The sequence below is a fragment of the Trichechus manatus genome, unplaced genomic scaffold, assembly GCF_000243295.1.
Source record: "Trichechus manatus latirostris isolate Lorelei unplaced genomic scaffold, TriManLat1.0 scaffold00212, whole genome shotgun sequence".
NCBI classification, from domain to species: Eukaryota; Metazoa; Chordata; class Mammalia; order Sirenia; family Trichechidae; genus Trichechus; species Trichechus manatus.
The window spans coordinates 2321288-2327965 of record NW_004444148.1 but is presented as its reverse complement, the minus strand read 5'-3'; positions in this window follow the sequence as shown (position 1 = coordinate 2327965).

Here is a 6678-nt window from a genome sequence, read left to right as displayed (position 1 = left end):
TTTACTTCATGGTTAGCCTAAATTGAATTAGTTTAGGGAAAAAAATGGCTCCTTTTCTCAGGACAACAAAGCACACTTAATATGCATTTCCTTATTAGAAGCAATTGTGGTCACCAAGATGATGGCAAGACATGAGTTCTGAGTCTCCCTAGAAAGTTAGAAGGGTAGATGCTAGTCTGGCAACAACCTCAGAATGACATTTTCTTTCCGCCCCTTCCCGCCCATGTCTGTGATCTTTCAGAAGCAGATTGCCGGGCCTTTCTTCCAAGGTGCCTCTTGATGGATTCAAACTGCCAACTTTTCAGTTAGTAGCTGGCATGGCCTGGCCCTGTACACATCTCCTGTTTCATCTCTCACTATCTGCTCCCGCTACACAGGCCTTCATTCAGTTCCTTGAATCTGCTGTACTTCTTCCCCCCATAAGCCTTCTCACATGCTCTTCTGTCTTTCTCCAACTTCATGTAGTGAACTCCGACATCTCATTCAGATTGCAGTTCAGTTGTCACCTGCTCAGGGAAGACTTCTCTAATTTCATGAATCAGGCAATTTCCTCTTTTTTTCTACTCTCTTCCACTTAGCACTCATTTACATTTGTTCTTCCATAAGGGAAAGAATGTGTTTGTTTTCTACTTTTTTTTGGCTTGCTATTATATAGCTGAGGACAACGATGGTTCTATGGTAGAATTCTCACCTTTCATGTGGGAGACCTGAGTTCTATTCCTGGCCAATGCACCTCATGCACAGCCACCATCCATCTGTCAGTGGAGGCTTGTGTGTTGCTGTGGTGCTGAACAGGTTTCAGCAGAGCTTCCAGTCTAAGACGAAGACTGTGAATTAGTGAATAAACACATCCTATAGAGTCGCTATGAGTCGGAATTGACTTGACGGCAATGGGGTTAAGGACAAGTAGCCAAGACACTGCAAACAACCTGTCTTCCCTTTCCAGAACTCCCTGAGATTTTTCCCTTACTTTTTTTTTTTTTTTTTTTAACACCACTTCTAGGGGATAAGGGAGAGCAAATGTTATTTAGGAGATCAGAGCTATAAAGAAGACAAATTTCATACATCCAGTAAGTGACAGTAGCAATCTTTGGTTTCTATATATTTGCTTATTTCATACAAGTGAGATCATAGAGTATTTTTCTTTTTGTGACTAATTTCACTCAGCATGATGTTTTCAAGGTCCAGTCATGTTGTGGCATATATCAGGTCTTCATTTCTCTTTATGGCCGAGTAGTATTCTATTGTATTTATGTACCACATTTTGTTTATCCATTCATCTGTTGATGGACATTTTGATTGTTTTCACCTTTTGGCTATTGTGAAAACTACTGCAATGAACATTGGTGTACAGGCTTCTGTTTTCTTTCCTGCCTTCATTTCTTCTAGGTATTCTGTAGGATTTTCAATGGCTGGTTTTTTGGAAGTAGATTGCCAAGTCTTTCTTCCGAGGTGCCTCAGGTATGTACTGCTATTATTCCCTTTTACACATGAGGAAAGCTAAGCATTAAGAAGTTAAATAACTTGCCCAAAGCCCTACAGTTAATAAGTAAAAAGCTGGATACAAACACAAGCAATCTGATTCCAGACCTGTGCTGGAATTTTAACTGGCAATAGGGGAAACGACAGTTTGGGGTGGTGGGTGGTGGTGTTAACAGCAGTGCAGAGGTGGGAATGATAGTGTTGGCAGAGGCTTGGGGCTGGACTAGGGGAGCCACACAGGAGAGTAGCAGGAAATAAGGTGGTTTGGGTTCATTCCATCTGCCTGGTGCGCCTTCAGGGTCAGGAGCCTTGTCAGTACTGAGGTTAGAATAATGATGACAGCAAAAGGCAAGTGTTGGCAAGAAGTGAAAGCCTTGTCCAGGAAGTAAACACCGCCTCAGGGGAGATGACCAGGGTCAGTACATTTGGAGATGACAAATCTGAGCACAGCCAGAACCCAGAGTCTGTAACAAGTCAAAGGTTGAAGCTGGAATATCCCAAAAAGCAGCTAAGCTTAGGTCCAGACATGTTTTGAGGGCTCAGATGCCTATGACAGTCTTAAAGACATAGGGCTTGAGGCCAGAATCTGGGTCTGATGGTTTGGGGTCAGACAGTGTTGAGAAACTGGAATTCTGGAATATTGCATACCTAATGCCTGATTAGTTTACAGAGATGTTTGTACATTCAGTATCTTTGGGTGGCACAGTTGAATCCAGCAGCCCTCCTTGGAAACCCTATGGGTCAGTTCTACTGTGTCCTATAGGTTTACTATGAGTCAGAATCAACTCAACGGCAATGGGTTTTTTTTTTTTTCCACTTAGAATTGGCCTGCAGCCTCTACAGTTAAACTCACTAAGAAGATGTGATGCTCCTAGACAATCAGAGCACCAAAAAAAAAAAAAGAACGATGTTTTCTGTTGGAACTATTACTTTAAAATATTAGCTCTACCTTTGTTATCTCATAGGGTATCTGGAATGTTAACACAAAGTAAAAAGTAGAATTAATAAGGAGCTAAATACACAAAATGGCTAACCACATCCGTTTTAGATTACATGCTTTTCTGTGTAGTTCTTGAGTGAAGAGCTAGCACCATGAGATTTCAGGTTTGTGAAGGAGAGACACGACTTACAGTTTGAGAGGCTCAGCAGGTAAACAAGCCACTTCTCTGCGTGGTGAGCTTTCTGCCCGCGTTGTGTTTAAACAGAGGCTAGAAGACTGTCGAGGAGAGAGGTTTCAGAATTGTCTCTTGCATGAAGTTTGACTAAAAGGACTTCAAATCTGTTGTTTCATAATTCTACAATGTACTCATCTGAAATCAGTCTGAATTTTAGGCTCCAAGAAGGAATCTGAACGCACTCCGGCCCTGAGTCTGTCACCAGCCAAACAGCAGAAGAGGCTTTGCAGGGCCTCCTTCTCCTAGAACAAGTTTCTTCTTTCTTCTACTGAAAAAGCATAGTGGACGAGGTATTTTGGAAAGTAGTTATAATAATTATCCCCAAGAAACCAAGAGAATAAACGAAATGCAATTTTAGGAACTGTGCATTTATTATTGGTATCCAAAGTACCAAGCCTCAGCATGTGTGTGCCTAGCCTTGAAAAATACACACACAGCCCAGAAAAACAGATACATATACGCACACACACCCACCATAGACAGACAGACAGACACACACACCACAGACAGACATACACTCCCCACAGACAGACACACATCACACAGAGACAGACACACCCCACCACCACAGACACACCCCACAGACAGACAGACACAAACACACTCATACCACATTCACACATGCATACACATTATGAAGAAAACCATATTTATGGTCATTGCAGTGGTTAAACTTTGGAACTCTGGATCTGTTGAGTTTGAAACCCAGCTCCTCTACTTTCTAGCTCTGAACCTGAGGCAAGTTGCTTAACATCTCTGTGCTTCAATTTTCTCATCTATAAAACAGAAATAATAGGCTGTTGCAAAGATTATATGAGGTATTACCTATGAAAGAGTTAAAATAGTGACTGGTGCATACTAAACACTCAATAAATAATAGCAATCATTACTGTAGACTTTTTAAAGAAAAAACACATAAGCACAAAGAGGAACTAAAAATCACCCTTATTCTGAGCAGTAAAGGGTCCCGGACAGAGTTGGAGGAAAATGTAGAACAAAATTCTAACTCACAAAAAAAGAACAGACTTACTGGTCAGATAGAGACTGCAGAAACCCTGAGAGTATGGCCCCCAGACAAACTCAGTACTGAAGTCACTCCTGAGGTTCACCCTTCAGCCAAAGATGAGACAGGCCCATAAAAGAAAACAAGACTAAATAGGCACAGCAGCCCAGGGGCGAGGAAGAGAAGGCAGGAAAGCTGGTAATAGGGAACCCAGGGTCGAGAAGCGGAGAGTGTTGACATGTTGGCAACCGCTGTCACAAAACAATATGTGTATTGATTGTTTAATGAGAAACTAATTTGCTCTGTAAATCTTCATCTAAAGTACCAAAAAAAAAAAAACATTCTTACAGATGCCCCGTAACTTAAATGTGTTCATCTGCATAAAAGTGTTCGACAATTTGAAAAAACCAAAAAAAAAAAAAAAAAAAATCACCCTTATTCTGAAGGAGAACCACTGTTAATTCTGAGCATATCTTCCCATTTCATCTTCATTGCTTGTCCCCTGTCGACTCTCACTCTGGAGTCATGCTTCAGTGTCCAGTGTTTCAATATGTGGGTGTGCGCGTGCACGCACACACACACACACACGATCCTGTTCTTTTAAAGGCTGGAATCTGTGCCATCATTGATTAGATAATCCTGAATAAATATGTACTCAGGATTAAGCTATGCAGTAAAAGGCCAAAATTTTCTTTAATAGTTAACACAGAGTCGTTTTTCAAAGAGAATAAATATTTTGCCATTTTCCCATTAATTCTCTAACCAGGGAAAGTATATCTTTTACTTTTGATTGCATTGTTTAAATATTTTTGGCTCTGAGTTACATAAGCATAAACCCAAACCTATTGCCTTCCAGTGGATTCCAACCAGGGCCTCGAACCAGTTCAAACTGGTTCAGTCACGGCTAACGAAGTGGAACCAGAACAGACCCTAATTTTAAAAAATTGAGTGATCTGGAACTATATCCGGAATGGGAAAAATTACGAGTCGAAGCCCTGGAATGGGAGACTTGGAAGAGGCATAGTGAGCCCTTTCAGGAGCCTCATGCATAACACTGGATTACTGCCACAACTGAGGACAGCGACACACATTCAAAGCAGCGTGGTCGGCGCCATGTTTGAGTGGGGCACTGCTGTTTCTGACTGAAAAATCCGACGGGCAAGACATTTGGTTGCTTTGCAGTGCATATGCTGCCCTTGTTTTCTAAGTGGGAGATTAAGTTTCTAGCAGGGCTTCAACCTGTAATTTTTCCTGTTCTGGTTATGGTCCCGGTTTACCCAAATTTTAAAAATTCGGTTCTGTTCCAGTGTTGCTTCCTCAGCCATGATTGAACAGGGATGAACCAGTTTTAAGACCTGATTTCGTCTCTTAGTGATCCTATGTGACAAGGCAGGACTGCCTCATGGGGTTTCCAAGGCTGTAATCTTTACAGAGGCAGAGTGCCACATCTTTCTCCCGACCAGCAACTAGTGGGTTGGAACTGCTGACTTTTCGGTTAGCAGTGGTGTGCTGAACAACTGCTCAAGCAGGGCTCCTTGACGTAAGTGTAGAAGACATTAAAACTGAAACAGATTCCTTATTTACACAACCTGTGTTTCATTTAATAAAAGAGAAAACAAGTACATCACTACCACAAATTGTAAATTAGGATGAATTGCTAACAGTGTCTCAAGTAGTTAAAGTGTCCCCTTTCCGCAGCTTGATCTGCTCCTGCCTCCCTTTTGCTCCTTCCCTGATGTATAGAATTCATTTTATCTCACACTGCACCCCTGCTCACTTTTTCGTAATTGAGGGGATGAACTTGGCCTAAGGTTCTGTCATGGATTGAATTATGTCCCCCCCAAAATTTGTGGGTCACGATTCCCAGTATTATATGACTGTGTACCATTTTGTAAATCTGATGTGATTTCCTTATGTGTTGTAAGCTCTATCACTATGATGAAGTTACACTGATAAGGTCTACAATGTTGGATAGTGTCTTAAGCCAATCTTTTCTGAGATATCAAAGACAGAAGTGAGCAGAGACACGTGGGAACCTCATACCACCAAGAAAGCAGTGTCAGGAGCAGACCGTGTCCTTTAAACCTGATGTTCTTGCACAGAGAAGCTCCCAGACCAAGGGAAGACTGATGCATCACAAGGACCTTCCTCCAGAGCTGACAGAGAGAGAAAGCCTTTTCCTGGAGCTGATGCCCTGAATTTGGAGTTGTACCTACTGGACTGCGAGAGAATAAACTTCTCTTTGTTAAAGCCATTCACTTGTGGTATTTCTGTTAGAGCAACACTAGATGACTAAGACAGGTTCTCTCTCCTTTTTCTGACAGTTTGGGATTCTACGTGACTATGGTATGAGACCATAGAAACTCCGTCCTACAGATTCGAAAACTGGAAAAAAGGGTGATTAACTTTTCTTTCCAGGGAGAGCGGCCAGCAGGTTGTCTCTTGTTTACTCTGTCTCTCTGTCCTCCAGAAGGTCCAGCATTCCAGCTCTGGGAACGTTCTCTACCTAATTTCTCCCCTTGGTTATGTGGTGATTCTCTCAGGGTCAAGGGGCACGCATCTCTGTTGAACAACCTCATAGAGTGACCCAGTTGCTGTGAACAGATTCTGATTGATGGTGACCCCACATGTCTCAGAGTAGAACTATGCTTCATACCATTTTCAGTGGCTAATTTTTCAGAAGTAGATTGCTAGGCCTTTCTTCTGAGGTGCCTCTGGGTGGATTTAAACCTCCAACCTTTCTGTTAGCTGAAGTACATGATAAATAATGCCAGGATGACAACGTGACTGCCTTTATCCTCCAGAGATCTAAGTCCTGAGTTTCATCATCTGACCCTCCTGGTCTCATTTTCTTAGGTCCCTGACCTTGTTCCAACATCTAGTAACTGTGCAAATAACTGTACTAATGACACACTTCCCTCTCAGATTACCATTTGCTGTATCCCAGGGCTTTCTGGAGAGAAGAAAGATTTTACTGGGAGAACTCAAACAACAGAAAGGAAGTGATTTTTGTGCCCT